Here is a 22,112-nt window from a genome sequence, read left to right on the forward strand (position 1 = left end):
TTTGCTCACAGCTCCATCCTGCCTCTGATTAGTCTCAGTTTGTGTTATGACAGTCTGAATGCTGTTTGTGGGTTTTGCAAGGATATACTTCTCCAGCAAATGTACATTACGTGTAGTTTCATGTTTAAGTTTGTGGTTTCTCTAATTTCTAAAATGTGTAAGCCCTTAAATTGGTTTAAGTCACACTTTTCTATTAAAAGCAACAATTTTTACAGGTTCTGCAACTGTTAAATGTAGAGATAAGCCATCTTTATACAGAGATCCCATGATAGGGCCTCAACAAAGACCCTTCATTAGGCCACCTTTGCTCTTCTACACAGAACTGAACAACGCCAGCATCATGTCGCCACAGTGTGTGATGTTAGACAGCACACCAGCATTCTGAAAGCAAAAGAGGCATGAAGGGCATGACGTGTAACACCACAGCGTTGCCGTCTAGTGTGACATATGTCATAGGTGTCATGCAGGGCTTTACAAACACTAACAGTTATTTACTGTTCCTGTTATGTGGAGGTTGATCTCATCCTCTGTTCGGAAGGTAAGGAGCTCCCGTAGTAGCTGCTAGCTGCTACCAGCTACTTTTCTCCAGCTGCCACATCCATCCCTTCCTGCGTGTTTTACATAGACGTCAGTTTGGTGCTGTTTACCTCTGCTGCTGGCTTAAAGGTGACACAACTCCTCCACTCCATTGCACAATTGTACCTCTTACAGACAAATGCAAGGCCGAATAACAGTGCAACATCCCCTACTTGAACAGGCAGTGTGAAATAGGCGAGACAAACAGACACACACACAAAAAGAATACACTGAAGGCAGGCACAGGTTACCCTTAAAATATAAATGCTGTATTATTAACTAAACGCAATTCTTTGTGTGTGTTAAGTTAGCCACGGTTATTTTGTAGCCTCAGCATACAATATAGGCTCATCTGGAAAAGTGTGTACATCTCAGCACAGCCATTACCAGCTGCCTAGCTTTGGCTCTCAGAGGGCAAAAGTCATCCTCCATTTGCTGGATAACCTTCAGGCCAGCTCAATCAGTTGTCAATTGGTATGCTTTCAAAACAAACTCCGGCCCATTATTGGTAAGAATGCCCCAAACACAAGCAGTGGGTTAAGTGTCAGATGCCTAAACAAATTGGTTTCACACTTAACATATCCTTGGACTTTGTAAGGCTCTGCATCTCCTCTAGGAATGTTACTTAGCTTTTCCACAAAAAAAGAAACAAACAACACGAAAAATAGACATATTTGTATGTTTTCTAGGATAATATGTGTGGAATGCGCAGTGTACAATGGTAAGATTTTTTTTTATTATTTCGCACTGAGTGGGTGTCCTGTGCACACTAACAGCGCCGCGCTGGCACAATGGAGATGTTTTTTCAGTTTAATGAAAGCTTATTTATTGTTAGTAGATGGTTCATTCATTGCATTCATTCAGTGCCACACATACAAGTTGAAGGACGCTGGTGTGTGTGTGTGTATGTGTGTGTGTGTGTGTGTGTAGAGGTTTGTGCGCTCTCATATACACTTCATTTGTTTGTGGATGTATTATAAGATGTGTCTGCTTTCTTATTAAAACAATAAATGACTTTGCTCATGAAAAAGAGTCAGGAGAGCATTAACTCTGCTATTCAAACTCGAAAACATCACCTCCTGCACCACAAATGAAAAATGGATAAGAGCCATAATTAATTTCTAGAACCCTTGTAACACAAATAAAAATTCCTCAACCACACACACTTACATTTCCTGTGCAACACAAACTAATACAACCTTTACCCGCCAAAAACCAACACATTCAAGCCTTTCTCTCTGACAATACACTTAAACACAAGGAGGCTCCCAATCCTGTTAATCCACTCATCCACTCAATGTCAAGTCCACCGTCTGCGCGTCCGTCTGGCTAGCTGACCCGGGCCCCACCCACCTTGACCCTGACCCCGAGACCGCAGCACCAACCCCCAAAGCAGGCCCCTCGGTGAAGGCCACAATGGAGCCTCTTGACAAAAACTGAATGACTTAAGATTGTAAAGGAGAAGTGTACGGGTTTTAATGAGAGTCGCTGCCCAACATCCTGATAAATAAATATATATGTACAAATATATTTGTACACATTATACTGAGAGGTGATTGTTATTTAGCCTATTCTCACTGATACAATGGGGGTGGACAAAACAGCAGCACAAGCTTCATCCTCCTTCACCCACTGTTCAACAAAAGCTAGGGCTGTGCAATAAAGCAAAAACAATAATTATTTCAACAACATTTTCTGGGATAGAGACACAATAAATGTTTGATAAATCTTCAATATAATGAAACCACCCTTACACCCATAGAGGGGGGGCTGTGATGCACTTTAACGCCTATCATAATTTGGGTATTTAGTTACAGTCATTTGACATAACTTGACTGAATGTGACTTAACTTCAATACGTTAACTTGAACTTAATTTGAACATAGTTTCTGTCTGACTTTCACCCACAATGAATGATCCCACGTTACGTCACAATGTCATCAAAGTCTGTCCTCTGTTTTTGTTTAGACTGAGAAACTGCAGACGTTACATACGGGTGCAAAACTTGTTAAAAAAATACTGACCGCACTTAAGATTTTTCTTCTGTCTTCTTTCTTTAGTTTACATTGTCAGCTAAATCACTAAAACACAGGCTACAACATGTTTTAAACTGTCTGCACAAGGGGTTTGGATACTGCTGAACACAATTTACTTTTTTTTTGTCCATATATTCTTAATTGACATTATTTTGATTATAAATGTTTTGAATCTGTCTCATATTTGTGAAATGTTCTTCTGTTTGTCATGTTCTGACAATAAATAATAGTTTAAACCACAATAATGTGTTCTTCAGTTTCACTCAGGATTTTTTTTTTTTTTTTTTACATTTTTTTGGGGTGATATATTTTATCATGATTTTTTTTTTAACTGTATTGCCCAGCCCTAACCTGAGACTGCATTGGTTTAAGGTACGTGTACCTAACAAACAGGTAGTGTTGACAAGACCTACAAAAATACTGATACTGAATATTTAAAACAGTTTTAATACATATTTTCTGTAGTGTCGATACATCAGTACCAGCTGTGCCTTAACGCTCTCTTTTATTGTTAATGTTTATTACGGTTATTCTGCTGTTGTTTGTCACTAACCAAGACAAGAAAAGTTGTCGTTGTCATGTTTTTTATCTTTTCATAAAAAAGTTATTTTGTCAATTTTTCCCTGTGGAATAAAAAATAGTATTATCAGTGTTTTTCAAGGTATTGTATCCAAGTTACAAAGTATTGTGGCACCACTATAAACTGTCAATTAAGTGTACGTCATCTGTTTTAGATAGTCAAAGTCAAAAGTACCTAAATCTAATAGCTGAGTGAGTTTCATGTGTTTTCTAAACACTAAGATTTCCTAGCTTCAAAGCAGATTAAATCACCAGTAAAAACAGACGTGTTTGTCAGAGTGAAGCTGACCTCAGTGTGTGACCTCAGCCCATCCCCGAAACACCAGCCCACCATCTCTCCCTGACCCCTGATAAAAAATGAGCAGCCAAACACTGGTTCATCACCCTCCCCCCGATCCCCGCCGCCTGCCAGGTCTGGTCTGTTGTGGCCTGGCCTGGCCCTGGATGGCCTGTCCTGTCCCGGGACTTGAACTTGAGACGTGACACAACAGCCTGGCCAGGCGTGGACAGATGAAAGAAAAGAATAGGCGGGTGACGGGTCGCTTGCATATGAATCGCTGGGGTAACGGAGAGGGGAGGGGTGGGGTTAGGGGGTTAAGGGTAAAGGTCAACCCCCCGCATCCCATGGTCCCGCACAGACCGCTCCCTAACTGACGAGCAGACAAAGGAGGTGAGGAGGGGGTTCAGGATGACATGGGGCACTGAGCGCTCGGACCCCTGCCGCTGCCCCCCCCCAGCCCCCTCACCGCCAGGAGGAAGGAGGGTAGAGTAGGGGGCTGGGAAATGAACACACATGGACACACACTAACACACACACAGGCAGATGCGTTATGCAAACACACTTAGGCTCACATGTGCCACAGCTGAGGGCCAAAAACATTCGGACACACACACTTATGTCCATTTCATCTGAAAACACGCACAAACACACACTTAAGCCTCAGCTCACATGAATGAGCATGCTGAGGACATTTGCATCAATATTTTATCGCATCTAAATTGAAATGCTAACATTTGTGCACACTGCTGTGATGAGCGCGGGGAGCACTTCACTCTGTGATCATTGATTAAATTCAAATGAACAAAAACATTAACAGGCTACTTACAGTGTTTAAAGCTCAATATCAAATTCGATAATTTAGTTTTTGTGGAGGTGGGTAGATAAACCATCATAATGATGATCTATTTCAACTCTCCAAATCCGGTGTTTGAAAAAATAAAAATAAAAATCATACTCGTCTTTACCTGTAGGTTTCACTTCATATTATGTTTCCCTACCAGAATTTGTCAGCTGATTATAGAAACTGTCCCTCATCTGAGAGGTCATAAGATTGATTCCCTCTTCGGGTCATGTGTCCTTGGGCAAGATACCAAATTTCTATCACACCGCAGCCTGACCCTAATAAATGTTTGATTTTACAAGCCTAGGTGATTACAATTTACACACAGGCTGTATATAGCGTGAAAAACTTAATCACCCACTGAGTAGAATGAGGAGATATATCAATTTAATGGCGATAGCTTGATGTAATGACTTTATGTCTTCTGGAGCCGTAGTTATTGTGATCATTACCAGCTCAAATGTTACCTTCCTTTCTTCTCCCCCAGAGATCATATTGCACCATCTACTCTATATTAAAGGTCTACTCTGCAGGATTTGACGGTTTATGTTTGTAAACGCGCTCACCAGCGGAAGTGAAAGTAAAAACTAACCCCAGATTCAATCTCATTTGGCGTTTCACCTCACTGTATTTGTGTTTTTTTGGTGCTGTGTCTCTTCAATGCCTGCTGTCTACAGTCTGGCAGCTGGTCGCTACCTTTTCATAAAGCCCTGACCTCACCCGAGCACTGTGGGGGTACACGCCCACAAACGTCCGGAGAGAATGCGAAAAATTTTTTAAAAATACAGGCAGAAGGTCTCTGCAGAAAATTACACTGCAACACACTTCTAGTGGGACATAAGTGATGATTCAGAGCGATTACTTCTGTATGAGTCTTTCCATTGTATGTTTAAGGAAAATCCTGTAAAGTATATCTTTAAATACTGTGTTAACAAGCCAATAAACAAATAATGATTGAGTCACTGAAGTACTGAGTCAGAAATATTTGCTGTCTGATTGTGTCAGTATTTCCCAGCTCTGCTATGGAGGCCAGCTAGGTGCAAATAAACTGAATGCTTTGTCTTCTCCAGTAATGGATGACTGACAGACTGTCTGAGTGAGCTGCCATCCAACCATGTTCTCTGAACCCTACAAGACTGGAGCTGCAGAGCTGGTAGCAGAAAACAACCCTGTGTGTGTGCGCGTATGTGTGAGTGTGTACCAGAACATGACGATGGTCATCGGTGATCCCTCACTGCCTCAGGCGAACACTAGCTAAATGTACCTCACTCAGTCAGCGAGACACTGACATGGATGGAGGCTCTGCATGTGTGTGTGTGTGTGTGTGAGGGTGTAAAAGCCATGCATCCAGATAGCGATAGCTGTGTAGCTCCAGCCACCATGTTTAAGCTAAGCTGCTGTGTTGTGTGCTATCACTGCTGCTGCTGCGGTGGTGAGATAGATAGGAGGATTGGGGCAGGCCGGGGCCCTTTCAAACCCCCAGAGAGCAGAAAGGGAGTGAGTGCTGGGCCTAAATGCAGAATCTCCTTAGCTTATACCCCCGAGGGACGCAGACACTGGGCCATTTTCTGGGAGAGAATCATGCCGCCAAGCGGACAGCGGATTTACCATATTCATACCACTCTTTAGAGAGGAGGAGGAGGGAGAGGATCTTCACCTGTCCCATTTTGCTGCTATGACTGTATGTGGCTGCACCAGCTCGCACGGCCGCTAAAACCCCTAGGGGAAACCATTAAGGAGAACCTCGCTCACTCCCCACATTTCTCTCCCTCATCCCCCATTTCTGCCTCCCTCCCCTCCCTGCATCTCCCTGCCTCCCTTTTTCATATGAAGTATGAAGCCTCTCTCATTCATTCGATATCCCCACTAATAAGGCAGGGTGGTTCAGCCAAGGCCAAAGCTAAAATCCGGCAATATCGCCCGTCTCTATGTAGAAGTGGCAGGAATAAAAGGGGGGTGGGGGCGGCTGTAAACAGCTATTTTCCAGGCACAGACCCTGATGAAAGATGTGTAGCTGCTAAAAAGTACAGCTGGTATATTGCTGCTGCTGGCAGCATGGAGAAAACAGCCCAGATTCATATCAATGGCTTTGATTGAAGCACCGGGAGAAACCTGCCGGAGGACGGTTTGTCAGAGATGTCAACATGTGTGTGTGAGTGTGTGTGTGTGTGTGTGTGTGTGTGTGAGGATTGGGATTTGTCGAAAGATTTGTTTAGATACCTGTGTGGAATGAAGAGTGCGTGAGCTTGGTGTCCGTGCATGTGCGTAAATAAGTGTGACAGTGCCTTTGTGTGTCTGTTTGTGTAAATTGACTTCCCTGTGTGTGTGTGTGTGTGTGTGTGTGTGTGTGTGTGTGTGTGTGTGAACTATGTAGATTGAGGTGGGGAGTGTTAGAGAGAGGGGCAGGCGGGCTAACAGATTCATATCCAATATGAAGAGGTTAAAGTGACGAGTCCAATCCTCCCCACAGAGCAAAGAGAGAATGAGATTGAGATGCGGGAGGAGGAGGGGGAGCAAGGAGGAGGAGGAAGGAGAAGAGGAGGAGGAGGAGTGAGGAAGGAGGGAGGGGTGTAGTACAACAGATTAATTTCATTTCTGGACTGAGCACTCCTCTGCTGAAGGAAAAAAAAGCAGAGGATAATAAAAGAGGATAAAAAGAGAGGAGGGGGGCAGTGATAAGCAGGAGAGCTGGGAGGAGAGAAAAAAGGGTAAAGAAAAAAAGAGTTTTTTCGCTCCTTTATCTGATGTAGTAAATGTGTGTGTACTGTATGTGGGAGAGATTGGAGCTGCAGAGTGTGAAGACGATTATGTGTTCAAAACTGCTCGTGAGTACGTCTGGCCTCTGTGCATCTGAGGAGGGATACGTCGCAACTTCACAGCACGCCTAAAGTACTTTAAATCATGTAGAGCGGCTGGGAAAAAAAAAAAAAAAAAACAGCATTTGATAATAGACCTGAGTGTGAAGCCTCAAATATGTCCTAAAACCTAATCAGAAATGTGCTTTTCAACGGGGGTTGTTTTAGATATATCTTTCATTCCTATACATTTTGACAATTTGTATTGATTCATCTGCTTTTTCCTTTCTTCACAACATTTCTAAATATGTCTACAGTTTAAAAGTTAAGTTCTCTAGTTCAGAGGCAGTTTAGCTGTTTAAAGGTCCAGTGTGTAGGCTTTAGGGGGATATACTGGCCGAAACAGAATACAATCTAATAAGTGTGTTTTATATAGTATATAATCACCTGAAAATAAGAATCGTTGTGTTTCATAATCCTTAAATGAGCTGTTACCTACACAGGGAGCGGGTCCTCGTCTACGGAGATTGCCATGTTGCACCACCATGTTTCTACAGTAGCCCAGAACGGACAAACCAAACACTGGCTCTAGATAAGGCCATTAACTAGCCAGTCACTGTGGCAAGCAATCCCTCTGCGATGACAACATCGTGAAACATGTGAAAGTGCAATCTGCAAGATGCCCCTGATACACACCGTTCCTTTAATTAATCCAAAATAATTGATTTAAACATACTTTTATGCCATTTATCTATAATCTTTATCTAAGCTGTCTTTGATCCAACATGAAAGAAGCACCTTTCAAGGCTTTCTGCCAGAAAGTCAGGTGATGTCAAGAGCGACAAAGTCCATGTAGATAGACAGACAGATGGATCTCTATGGGTCAACATTAGTTTATTATTTGGTCATGTTTACAATGTAATTCGACATTCCTAAGATGCTCAGGGAAAACATCCATCTGACAAGAAAGTAATGGATGTCTACACAACTTTTATTTTGGAACTATAACAGGACGTCTTGATTGGACATTCTAACAGTCATTCAGCATCTCAGTGGTTTCTTGGCTTATGCAGAAAGACCCACCATGTCTAACTGAGGACTCTGCAGTGGTTTCACTCTGTCTGATTGTTACACATTGCTACAAAATGATGGGTCCACAAAGAGGCCCTTGCTCTTTCCATGTGAGCGTCTGACACCAAAACCCGATGTTTTTACTGTTGATGTTTTAGACAGGTGAAAGATTTTCTGCTATTAGACTCCACTGTAGCTGCTGAAGATGTCTCAACGTGACACCATGCCATCTGTACTCGGCCGGTTATCTGTGACGAATAAGAAAATTACACCTTCAAACAACAAAACAGACCCAGAAATGCAAGGTACATCGCCGGCAGCTGTTTTTTTTTTCCAGTGCGTTTGCGTGGAACTTTTTTTTTGCTTTAACACACCAGGCACTCAAACTGGATTCATTGCGTGCATTAGGTGCAGTAGATACAGCCCATCCAAGTACTTCTAGGGAATAGCTCACTGTCTAGCATTGCTCTTAGTCTGTTTTTATGCTTGTTGAAATTGCACAACTACAGCACCACTTTTTACTGTTCTGCTGGGTGTTGACAGTGGAGGCAGTTGAAGAGGACTGTCAACAAAGCAAAAGTTCAAAAGATTAAAAAAGGGGAAAAGAAATCCAAATTATTATTAAAACACCAAACATTGTTTTTCATACTTTTCTGCCCACATCTGGTGGACCGGACAATTAGGAGCAGCATCAGCTGTACCGTCTGCCGAAAAACACCTTCTAAAAGCCCTTGAGCTGGTAGTCTGGCGACAGCATATGTGGGTGAAAATGAGTCACAGAGAGTAAGTGCATGTATGTATTTGAAAGTGTGTGCATGTGTGTGTGTTTGTGTGTAATGTGGGTAGGGGGTTAGTTGAGTACAGCAGATTGAAGCACTAACCAGAGCACTCAGATTTATTAAAAAGGGCCGGACCCGGTGCCTGTCCAGCCCCTCCTTTCTCTCTCCATCCTCTATTGTTGTCACTTTACTTCTGTCTCTGTGCATACATACAGCCCCCCCCCCTCATCCTGCATGATATTACGTTTTTCACTAAAAACCCTTCACAGTCACCGCTGGCCCCTCAATAAGACAAGCTGAAGAGAAGGAGGGGTCAGGGGGAGGAAGGACGTGGTGTTCCTGAGGTAAATGGGGAACCCGACCCCTCCTCCCTATCCATCCTCCCCTCTCCTCACACACCCCCTTTCTCTCCTGCACGTTCATTACCATAACTCCTGTCCGCTAAATTAAATTGGGGGGTCTAAATCTCCTCTCTTCCCCCCAAAACAGCACTGACCACCAGCCAAGAGGATGGATGGGTGGAGAGAGGAAACAAAAGAGGTGGAAACCAATCTACCTAACCCCACTTTTGTCATCCGACTTTATTAGCTAAATGTATCAGCAGCGGGAAGAAACGCATTGTTGGCTGCAGGGATTCATATTGCTTAGGAACACACACACAGTTGCAGACATGCAAAAGGGCCGCACAAAGGACACGCGTTCGCTCTCTGTGTGTGGTTTATTCGATACAAACTATGTTGGCGGGCATAAAACGTCCCTGCGGCGCTGCAAACGGCGAGATTACATTACAGTGGCACACATAAACATGCAAACACTCAGAGAAGGAGAGTGTACTCAGACACAGGAATACACACCCGCACAAACACACACTGTTCTGCTTATCCGCGGCCTTGTCATTTTAATCTCTATAAAAAAGCTTTGAGACAGCAGACGTGTGCATCAAGACGCGCTTATTCACACTTCCACAGAAAGGTTTTGCGTGAGATCACACACTGGCTTCATTATGTCAGAGACCTGTGAAGGAGGACAGGAGCCTTTCCCTAAGCCCTGTTCTCTCTATTCATGCAAGCAGGGGAATAAGATCACTGCCCTCAGGTTGGCACAAAGGACCAGCACTTCTGTACAACACACACCAGCAGCAGGCAGTAATGGGCATTAGCTAACAGATACTGTAAGCACACACACCTGCTGGAGATCACACATGCTCAGAACCACAATACAGCCTTCTATACACCCACAGAGCAGCACATTAATATGTTTTTATGTTACTTAAAGAAGAACTGCCTTTGTTGGACAATATATTGTCCCACGAATTACTGCAACAAACAAAATTACTGTCATTTTGAGACCATTTTGTGCCACTGATATAATGATAATATAGTAACGTAATAATGCAAGTACACCCTTTTAAAGAGCAATGAACTGTTACTGTTAATATTTAGAAATTTAGACATTGGAACATGAAAAAAATATTTAACATTTAATATTAATATTTAATTTTTAAAAAGTAAGTAACACCTGTTAATATATACAAAGCAGTATATATAAAATTACAGTACCTTTATAGGAGTGGCCTAAAATACTGTCCGCTGTGCTGAAGTCAGCTAACGGGAATGGACAACCTAGGAGCAAGGCAGTTTACTGGTGTATTTACAAAGTGGAGGATTAAGTTGTTGAAGGGTAAAACTCCAAACAACAGACTTTTTAGCTCATTGCCAGGGGTTGACAAGCTAACACCTTTCAGAACGCTGTAACTTGAACTCAAAATGTGCAGCTGCAGGTTACACTGTGCAGCTGCAGGCTACACTGTGTGGTCTCTGAGGTGTTGTTTTTAAAATTTCTTCTAACTCGCGCAAGTAGGCGGGAAAGAGAAAAAAAAAAGGGAGAAACATTGCGCCCTAGTCTTACTATGGTAGGGTAAACCCTGCTGTTTGTTGTGGCATCATGTTGGCTAAAATGTTAATGACAATCTCATGTTACAATCACAAAATGATCAAAACGAAAAGTTGATAGCATAATTATTGTGACTAACCTAGAGAGCAATGGTTTCTGATTTTAAGTAAAGCACTTCGAAAATTTTGACCACTGGAAAGATGTCTCATAAGTAGGGATGGTACGATACACATTTTTTTGCAGATCGGATAAAAAACACTCACAAAAAGGATGTTTACTAAAAAGGATAAATGTCCTCTCTGTGATGCAATAAAAACATCTGTTTCTTTCTTACTCGTGTAAGGTAAAGTAATTCCAATATGTTTTAATGCTATTTTATGAGTTTAAAGCATAGCTTGATGATTATTGGGATAATATTGTGACAACTGATCAGTATAACCATAAAATTCTCATATCATCTCATGCATCATCTCTTCATCATCTGAAATATAGACTTGTGTTCATTATGTTAACTATAAAGCAATGTTTGAGTGCTCTGAAATTTTGAACTATTGGAAAAGTGACTCACAAGAATATCCAGTGCTTGTCTACATCTTAACAAATTTAGCACAGGAGAAATTTTGTTTTAATACAAGCATGTAGTTGGCCCACAGATACAGTACAGGCCAAAAGTTTGGACACACCTTCTCATTCAATGCGTTTTCTTTATTTTCATGACTATTTACATTGTAGATTCTCACTGAAGGCATCAAAACTATGAATGAACACATGTGGAGTTATGTACTTAACAAAAAAAGGTGAAATAACTGAAAACATGGTTTATATTCTAGTTTCTTCAAAATAGCCACCCTTTGCTCTGATTACTGCTTTGCACACTCTTGGCATTCTCTCCATGAGCTTCAAGAGGTAGTCACCTGAAATGGTTTCCACTTCACAGGTGTGCCTTATCAGGGTTAATTAGTGGAATTTCTTGCTTTATCAATGGGGTTGGGACCATCAGTTGTGTTGTGCAGAAGTCAGGTTAATACACAGCCGACAGCCCTATTGGACAACTGTTAAAATTCATAATATGGCAAGAACCAATCAGCTAACTAAAGAAAACGAGTGGCCATCATTACTTTAAGAAATGAAGGTCAGTCAGTCCGGAAAATTGCAAAAACTTTAAATGTGTCCCCAAGTGGAGTCGCAAAAACCATCAAGCGCTACAACGAAACTGGCACACATGAGGACCGACCCAGGAAAGGAAGACCAAGAGTCACCTCTGCTTCTGAGGATAAGTTCATCCGAGTCACCAGCCTCAGAAATGGCAAGTTAACAGCAGCTCAGATCAGAGACCAGATGAATGCCACACAGAGTTCTAGCAGCAGACCCATCTCTAGAACAACTGTTAAGAGGAGACTGCGCCAATCAGGCCTTCATGGTCAAATAGCTGCTAGGAAACCACTGCTAAGGAGAGGCAACAAGCAGAAGAGATTTGTTTGGGCCAAGAAACACAAGGAATGGACATTAGACCAGTGGAAATCTGTGCTTTGGTCTGATGAGTCCAAATTTGAGATCTTTGGTTCCAACCGCCGTGTCTTTGTGAGACGCAGAAAAGGTGAACGGATGGATTCCACATGCCTGGTTCCCACTGTGAAGCATGGAGGAGGAGGTGTGATGGTGTGGGGGTGTTTTGCTGGTGACACTGTTGGGGATTTATTCAAAATTGAAGGCACACTGAACCAGCATGGCTACCACAGCATCCTGCAGCGACATGCCATCCCATCCAGTTTGCGTTTAGTTGGACGATCATTTATTTTTCAACAGGACAATGACCCCAAACACACCTCCAGGCTGTGTAAGGGCTATTTGACCAAGAAGGAGAGTGATGGAGTGCTGCGGCAGATGACCTGGCCTCCACAGTCACCGGACCTGAACCCAATCGAGATGGTTTGGGGTGAGCTGGACCGCAGAGTGAAGGCAAAGGGGCCAACAAGTGCTAAACACCTCTGGGAACTCCTTCAAGACTGTTGGAAAACCATTTCAGGTGACTACCTCTTGAAGCTCATGGAGAGAATGCCAAGAGTGTGCAAAGCAGTAATCAGAGCAAAGGGTGGCTATTTTGAAGAAACTAGAATATAAACCATGTTTTCAGTTATTTCACCTTTTTTTGTTAAGTACATAACTCCACATGTGTTCATTCATAGTTTTGATGCCTTCAGTGAGAATCTACAATGTAAATAGTCATGAAAATAAAGAAAACACATTGAATGAGAAGGTGTGTCCAAACTTTTGGCCTGTACTGTATGTTTTATTCATTAGTCAGTTAGTTGCTTTGTCTTCCCAGCAGTTGAATGTTTTAAAAGCCATACAGATGTTCATGGAAGCTGGTGGACACAGGTTTTGGCCCAGACATACAGATCACATATTGGATGTGATCTGTATCTGAGATTAAGAGAATAAGATGATTATAATTTTTTTTAGCCATAACGATAAAACTTAGTGAGTTAAACTTTTAATCCTGAGGGTGAGTGCAGTCAAGAAACCAATTTACCTGGAAATTCAAGTGTTTGAGCAGTGACCTCTCCACTGCTTTTGGTCTCTAAAATTTTCTATCTGGCGTTAAAGCTTTTAAGGTATTTCATAAGTGATTCAAAGGTGTGGTAATCCCTTGTTTTAGCTATAATGGAAAACCTTTTCACAGTCACTAAACACATACAGTTTACATGATGATAAGGTGCTAAAACGAGCAAAGAAAAGAAACACCTACATGTTCCAACCTATACAGACACAGACACACACACAAACACACCTCTGACTCATATACGGTGTGAAACCTAATCATTCTGCTTAATTAGAAGGTGACCAGCAGCCCTGACCTCAGACCAGCCGCTAATCAGTTGAACAGCCTTCAGGCCTTTCTCTTGCTATCTCGCTCTCTTTTCTTTCTACCTTACCGTCTTCCGGCCCAACACCCCCGTTGGCACGCCAGCCCAAGGCAGGGAATTATAGTGATGGAGGGAGTGAAAAGAGGGATGGAGAGGACCGTGAAGAGAAGGAATGTGAGCTATAAGACGAATGAATAGGCACAGGCTTCTTTATGGCATTTATGTGCACCGAGGAGAAAGCCTATCGACAGACACCTTGTCGGACAAAGGGGGAGCACACACTGAGTGCATTCGATTAGGGGTGCGCATTGGTGTTAAACCAAAAAAGGTCCCCTGCTGTGCCCAGGATTCATTATTTAGCAGGGGTGTAAAATGGACACTGGCCTGTATATATATACACACACACACACACACACACACACACACACACACAAATACTAAGATGAGCCATCAGGGAAACACCAATTTTCACACACATGCAGCAGAAATAAGTACTCAGTAAGTATACTGGTGCTCATGTTTACACGCACAGAAATACAGGAAATGTGCTCACAAATGGCTGCAAACACACATCAACACACACTCACATATGATTGGCGATTACAAGCCCAAAGAGAGCGAGACACACAGGGAAGTCAAATATAGCCTGAGTACAGCCAATTTAGCCCTTAATGGTCTTTGTGACCATCAAGAGCAGAAGACAAAGATGACTGTCCAATGGAAGGTGAATGTGTGTGTTCATGTGTGTGTGTGTGGAGGAGGAGGACAGTGTTTACCTAGATTCCTTTCCTTCTATATGTGTGTCTAATGGCCTATGAATGTTTCCACGGTAACAATGACAGTTTGAGCTGGTTGGATGGACCGACATACGGACAGCAGCAGAGGGGAGGCAGAGTTCAGGTGACCATATTTGGCTGTGGCAAGGATCTTTATTTCATATCCGCACAGCAGGTAGTGTCCATGGTGGGAAATGACTTTTATCATCTATGTGTAACAAAGACAAAATGTCTGCATGTGTGTGTGTTCCCTGCGGCATTCACAGGCATGTGTGAAGGTAATGTACAGTGCATGTACACGTATGGAGGCGGATATAATACATGACTATTTTGCTCCTGTGTTTTGATAGTAACTGTGCATTAAGTTATGTACACTTGCATTTAAATTACAAGGCGTTTGGAAGGAAATATCTGCTGGTACTGTGTTAACGCCACTAGTTCAATAAACACAGAGTAAACTTAAACTTCTAATGTAAAAAGATGTAGTCAGTACTAATCATGATGTTTCTCAAAAATGAACTCTGGGAAACGTAGTCAAGGAACACCAGAGCACATACTGTCAAGACGGCGAGCAATAAACCCCAGGACTGACAAGTGAAGCCAATGCGCAAGTGCCAAAACTGCAGTTTTTTGAATGGCCACTTGAGGCTGGCTTAGCAGTCGCTCTGTGCTTCTACTGGTCAAAGTGACGGCTGTGACGGGAGAAGTCGTGGAAGCCAAAAAGAAAATCAAACATGCAAGACTTCCTGCATGTCGTGAGGCATCCCAAACGTGGCATCGCTTGTCGTCTACCATGACACACTACACATGATGATACGATGGATTATCGTGCCAGACACTGATTGTTGTTCACGATCTCAGCCTCACCTCGGGTTGTCAGTCAGAACCACTGCTCACTCCTCCACAACTCCATCCTCTGGTCCAAATTTAATTAATTCTGGCTGTCCAACTTAAGGCTTTAAAACGGGAATCTGTAAACCAATGGGTGACGTCACGGTAGCTACTTATATTATTTTACACAGTCTACTCAAGACACAAACAAAAATGTTCCTAAAAATCTCACTGACAACCTGTTTGATCTGACTTGATGTGTAAGTAAATGATAAATGGACCTGTACTTGTATAGTGCCTTTCTACTCTTCCAACCACTCAAAACGCTTTTACACCACATGCCACACTCACAAATGATTGTCAAGGCTACCATACAAGATGCCAACTCCTCATCAGCTTAAACACTCACATGCACTCACAGACATCAGGAGCAATTTGGGGTTCAGTATCGTGCCCAAGGACACCTTAACACGCAGACTGGCGGAGCCAGGGATCGAAGTGCTCATCTTCTGTGACCCGCTCTACCTCCTGAGCCGCAACCGCACAAAGTATAATTCACATGAAGTAACACTAACGTTTTTCAGTGACTCTACGGCACAAACTGTATGAAAATGTGTGCAGGTGACGTACATAAATACATAATTTAGGCGTCCAAAAAGTATATGCATGTGTGTGGGAAGATTAAATTGTGTGCAAACTGGTTTGACAGTGATGCCAGTTAGTGTGCATGTTTATATATGTACGTGAACTTGTAAATACTTTAACATCTGCATGCATGTGTTTTTGACAGCAACTCTAGCGCAGATACATCCTCAGATAGAGTGTGTGTGTGTGCGTGTGTGTGTGTGTGTGTGTGTGTGTGTGTGTGTGTGTGTGTGCAGAGCCCTGGGTGGGGGTGAGGCAGCTTAACGCAATAAAGCATGTTGTATTGACATCTGTGTTGTGTCTATTGATTCCCCATTATGGAGCTAACAAACCCGCCTGGACGCTTTGTCATTCGCAATCACGTTAGCACCGGGACTCACCAACGATGCTGCCCCTTTTAAAATCTGATCCATACACACGCACACACAGAAGCAGGTGTCCTCACATGCACACACTTTCTCGCATTCCTACACATTCACGGCAATCGTTCATGTCACCACACACACCCGGTGCACCCTCACACACATACACTCAGGTTAGAACCACAAATTCACATGCACACATGTCAGCAGTCCACAAACGCACACACACATACACACACAAACAGGGTGGCGGGAGAGTAGTCAATGCTGGCTAATCAATAGCAGTGGAAGGTTAAAACCACTCACACAATGGGCAGCTATGAGCTTGCGGTTTCCAGATAAACCACACATGCCGGACAGATCCATAACTGACCTCAGCGTGCAATTATTGAATCATCTACCTGTCTGTCTGCTCACACACACAGCCAGTAGCTTCATACACACACACACACACACACACACACACACACATACACACACTTAAGCAACTAAGCCCAAATGCATCTTAATGAACCACACACTTTTCACTTGCAGACAGCTGCAGATATACAGTATATACAACTGTACAAATTCCTGCTCATATACACGCCTGTCACACATACTTTACGACACAGTCAGAGACACACACCGTATATCTCTACACATGCACAGACGCATAAAAAGATAGTGCTCCAACCTGAACAAATTCTCTTTCCTTTCTCGCACAAACACAAGTACTTGCAAATACACACTCTTACACATAAGCTCATACACAAACACACACAGCCAATTAATCCAGGCACAGGGGCCTTTGCTCAGGCCCAGTTTGGTGTGGCCCAGACAACACAACCCCCTCCTGGGCACCGCGAGGTGAAGAACCAGGGTGGGAGAGAAGGTAGTTATCGAGCAGCACGGAGCACTTTGTCTGTGTGTGTATGTGTGTGTGTGTGTGTGTGTGTGTGTGTGTGTGTGTGTGTGGGCAGGAGGGCTGTGCTTTGAACTCTGAAATAAAAGTTTTTCTGCACAGATATTAAACAATAGAATAGTATAGAATAGAACACACTATTGTCACTTATTATTATTTCAGCATCTTCCTAGACGTCGTTGCTGTGGTTATTTGGATTTAACAATTCTAAAATTCGTATTTTTGTTTTGTTTTCTTTGTTGTATTTTTAATACCACCGGCACAAAAATATTTTTGTTTGTGTATCATGACTTCTCATCACTGCACTCAAATGGTTTACTACAGTGTAAAGGTGTAAACTTGCAGGTTGAGGCAGAGAATAAAACCAACACTGTGCTGAATAACTACAGCTCAGATGAGAAGCCTCTCAGAGTAGCCAACATAAATAAACCATCCCTCTCAATCCAGACACGTGCCTTCTCTCTGAGAATTTGACAGCTCTCAGTTTTATATGGGCCACAGTGGCCCTGGAGGATTTTTACAGCAGTGTACATAAAATAAAAGAGCATTTAGATTTCCTTTGTTGTGGTGCAGAGCAGGGACAGAGCAGCGGCAGCTACAGGTCCCTCACCGCCCTGCCTGCCCTCTGAAAACCACGCAGCAGAGGAGACTGTCTGGTCAGATCTCTGAGCTGCACAAAAGAGAAGCCTTTTGAGCCTTTGTGGCAAAGATCTGATGCTCAGTACAAACTGAAGAGCATCAGTCTCTGCTCTTCAGCACTTAATCTGTGTAGTTGCACAGCATAAGTCTATTAATGACCAGCAAACAAGAAAGAATTCAATGAGGGGCTTCTGGACAAAGGATGTGGTCTCTCCTCTCCTTCCTTTTTTCTTCCTGCTGGTCTATGACAAGCATCAACAGAGGATGAGATGTCAGGGTTCATTCTCATCCCTGCCCAGTTGGCTCTTTATGTTCACTCTTGTTAAGTACAGAAACTCTACACATGGTGAGAAATTAAAACCTCCAAACTGATCACAGTGAAGTCTTCTTTGTGACAGTTATGCTGCATTAACCAGTGAATCTCAAAAGCTTGAATTTTCAACATGAATTAAAAGTAAATGTTACAAGAATCAACACATATACAGCATGGCTTGAAAAATAACTTGGAAAATGTGTCCAGTTACAATTGGTCTCAAAAATGCAATGCATACAATGCATGACTTTTGATTCAGAAGGTATGATGGCGTGTTTCCTACAGCTAAAAGCATGTTAGATTAAAGACTTTTTAATGCCAGTTGGAATGAATTTTAAGATCAATTTTACAATAACTTATTAAAAAAACAAACACATGAACTGACATCAATTACTTAAGGTTAGGGATGATTTGGCTACATTGTTTATCACGTCAGACATGGCATTTTTGTCTTGTGGTGGAGACGGGGGTAGAGCAGAACTGGAAAATACCAGGTGTTGGCAAGATTTTTGGGGCGATTTTGTGTTTGTCACTCTGCATGTGGGATTCCACTGCCTTGATTCCCATTGTGCCGAGTCTGAAAGGCTTTTTGCACGAAGTATACCAAGCCTAACACGCATTGCCCTGTAGAAGTATCAACCATGCTGCAAAATCTCAAATAAATACTCCATTTCTGTTGAATTTGCGCTTCCTCGTGCTGTCCAGGCTACAGTGACAGCTAGCTAGCAGACAGTGGATCCTCTGTTCTGTGTTCTGAGCATCTAGGCCAGAGACAAAATATGAGTGTTGTTTGTTCCACAATCCCGATCTGCTTGATGTTCATGCACGTGGCATTTGGCAATTTATTTAAAAAATAATAGATGTAACCAATTTTTTGAGATTTTACAATGCAACACTAGAAACAAATGATTCATTAAATCCTATGCCCATTGCTGTAACATTTTTAAGACTTTTTAAGACATTTTAATACCAATCTTATTTTTAGATTAATGAATTTAATGCCTTTTAAGACCTTTTAAGGATCTACCGGAACCCTGTGATGTTTTTACTCAACCACAACCACAAAAACCTCATGGTTGTTCTGTGTACTTATTAACTTAAGGATCCATTGACTGTAATTATGTTTGCAGTCTCATAGCAGCACTGTCAGGTGGTTTAATTATAGTGAATTTCAGAGTGAACTAGGGCTGGGCAATATGGGGAAACTGCAACAATATTGTAGGGTTGACTATTGGTGCTTACATAAAATATTTACACAATGAGATGTGATGTGGTTACAATGACTAAGCGCATAAAGGCAAATCATAGAACAATTAAAACAGTTGAGAAAAGGTGAGAAAATGACAACATTGTAATGTAATGCAGCCAGGAGACCAGCAAAGATATGATATCCAAAATCGAAGACCATATATGGTTTCATGTAACGATATCAATATAAGACTGATATATTGGCGAGCCCAGAGTGAACAAGTGTCAACTTCCTTTTTTATATTAAAATTTAACTTAAATTTCTGTAAACATTCATCATCCTTAAACTTTTCCATTTCACATATACACAGTCAAACATTTCCATTAGTAGTGGGAGCTTGTAAAACAGCATTTAGACTTCTGAGGGACATTAAAACACAACAACTAAGACTGAATGGACTTCTTTTGACCCAACCCATTGACTTAATGGCAGGTGACAGTCTGAGACAGTTCACAGTCATCAAGTGAACAATTTATTTACGACAATACATCACTGGGCCATTAAATGGAAAAATAAAGCGTGCAAAGACATCATCTTAACTCTCCGATAACAAATTCAATCCAGTGACTGTTTTAAAGTGTTTCAGTGTGGTGACGTGTCTTAGGCCCAGCTGAGCTGAGGCCAGCAGTCTCAACACTGTAGTGTTAAAGAGTCGAGCTGACAAAAAACCCATAAGCCCTCACTTTAGATCCACTGTAGAACCACTGTCTGCTAGCGTCTGCTGTTTAGGACCTCTCTCTCCCTCCTTCTCCACTGAACCTCACTCACCTCATCTCAGACTTTTGACACCCCCGTCTTTGCTCACACAAACGCAAACACACCCAGATATCTGCGCGCACACACACACATACACACCTACAGGTGCAGGCAATCGTACAGATGCACACATGCACACCTTGGTCAAAGGCGCAGATCAGAGAGAGACAGAGAATTGTGGGTAACAGACTTAGCTAAAGTGGCTTATGGGGCCCGGCCAAACCACACCAGGCAAATCCAATTCAACAACCTCCCTGTCCATAGGGAACGAGAGAGGGAGAGAGGAAGAGAGGAGAGTTTGCATTTTACTGAAAAGGCTTTCGTGTCAAGTGAATACTTCACAGAAATGAGAGAGAGAATGAGAAACAGGGGGTTCTGAGTTTCTTTCTCTCCAGAGATTAAGGATGAAAGAGGGAGAAAAGAGAAGGAAAAAACAGAGGGGGAAATGAGGGATGAGTGTTGGCCTTTGCTCTCCTACGAAGTTTATTTCTCTCATGTGTATTGGCTGCTTATCACACCAACATGTTTAAATATAAAAGCAGCATGTACAGGCACTGTGACCCTTTCATTTCCTCACATGACAAAAGACAACCTCACTCACACAGTTATCTTTTCTACACATTTCTTAAATAATTTACTCCCTCATTTATTCCTTCACATATTCAGTCATTATTCATTCTTTGGACTGTACGCTGCGCATCACATGATTGATCCTTTCAGCGTTTCATCTCTTCATTGTGTTTATTAATCCTCTCACTCAGTCGCTGCTTCTTTCGCTGCTTTCATCAGTTCAATTCACTGATTCTTTCACCTGTTAATTCGCCAACTTTCACCTTCTCCTTCATCTATTATTCATTTATGTGCTCACTCATTCTGTTATTCATCTAATCATTCATTCACCCCCTCTGACCCAGCCTCCACCTCTTCTTCTTGTTCTCTCATCATGTCGTCCACTTTAATTTCTTAAAGGACCAACAGAGAAATTGACCCCCCCCCCCCCCCCCCCCCCCCAAAAAAAACAGAGGCCAGCAGTTATATGTCACCTGTCAAAGCCGCCAGGAGCAGCTCTCATTAAAACCTCAACCGTTTTTCTCCTCCTGACACCTACTTAAGGTGATAGCCTGAATTACCCCTGCACGGCTCGGCACGGCTCAGCATACACACCTACCCCTCATCTGTCATTTGAAATTTCCGCCCTGGTGGATTAAGGCGGTGGGGATGGGGGACAGAAGGGAGCCACTGCCACTGTCACCCTCTGAGCACTTAAACATGTAGACACACTTCAGTACACGCATAATGGTTTGTGTTCAAACAGCGACCAACAAGTCACACTACTAAGTTTTAAAAGTCCCACAGGTGGAAAGAAAAACTAAAGCTGGGTGACCTCTAACCTGTCGAGTTGAACAAAAAAAATCTAATATATTGACAGAAGAACACTTCTGCTTTTCTTAAACTCATTTCGGTTTTGTACTCATTTTTATGTTTCATAAAGCTTTTACTGCGGGAACTTGATTATGAGTTCACTATGATGAGCAAATATCACAGATACAGCACATTAGGAATATTAGGAGCATTATAGTGAGATGAAAAAATACCATAAAGAGCGCTGCCCTTATTGATCACACTGCAAGTCACTAAAGCAATATAGGAGAGATCATAGGGCATTAAAGCACAGCATTAAGGCATGATAAGGCAGTTAAAGTGAGTAACTATTGATTGACAAACTCACTGCAAGTCCCTTTAGTGAGGCCAATTATAGGAATATTACTTCTATAAAGGATGCTTGTTTTTGGTGACAAACACATAATTAATTTTGAATTGAAGTTCAATCATCTCAAAAATGTCCCTTTTTTCTGCTCACGTCACCTCCAGTGAAGCCAAACTTTCTCCCTCAGCCAACTTGACTGTACTCCTGTTTTC

The 22,112-nt window shown here is 42.4% G+C and overlaps 1 protein-coding gene across 2 annotated transcripts in view; it reads right to left on the bottom strand.

The window, feature by feature from the left end:
• The window catches only part of pou2f2a (POU class 2 homeobox 2a), an 85,232-nt gene that overhangs the window by 60,590 nt on the left and 2,530 nt on the right, over positions 1-22,112 (bottom strand). The window lies entirely within an intron of this gene.

Source organism: Epinephelus lanceolatus, chromosome 16, assembly GCF_041903045.1.
Source record: "Epinephelus lanceolatus isolate andai-2023 chromosome 16, ASM4190304v1, whole genome shotgun sequence".
NCBI lineage: Eukaryota > Metazoa > Chordata > Actinopteri > Perciformes > Serranidae > Epinephelus > Epinephelus lanceolatus.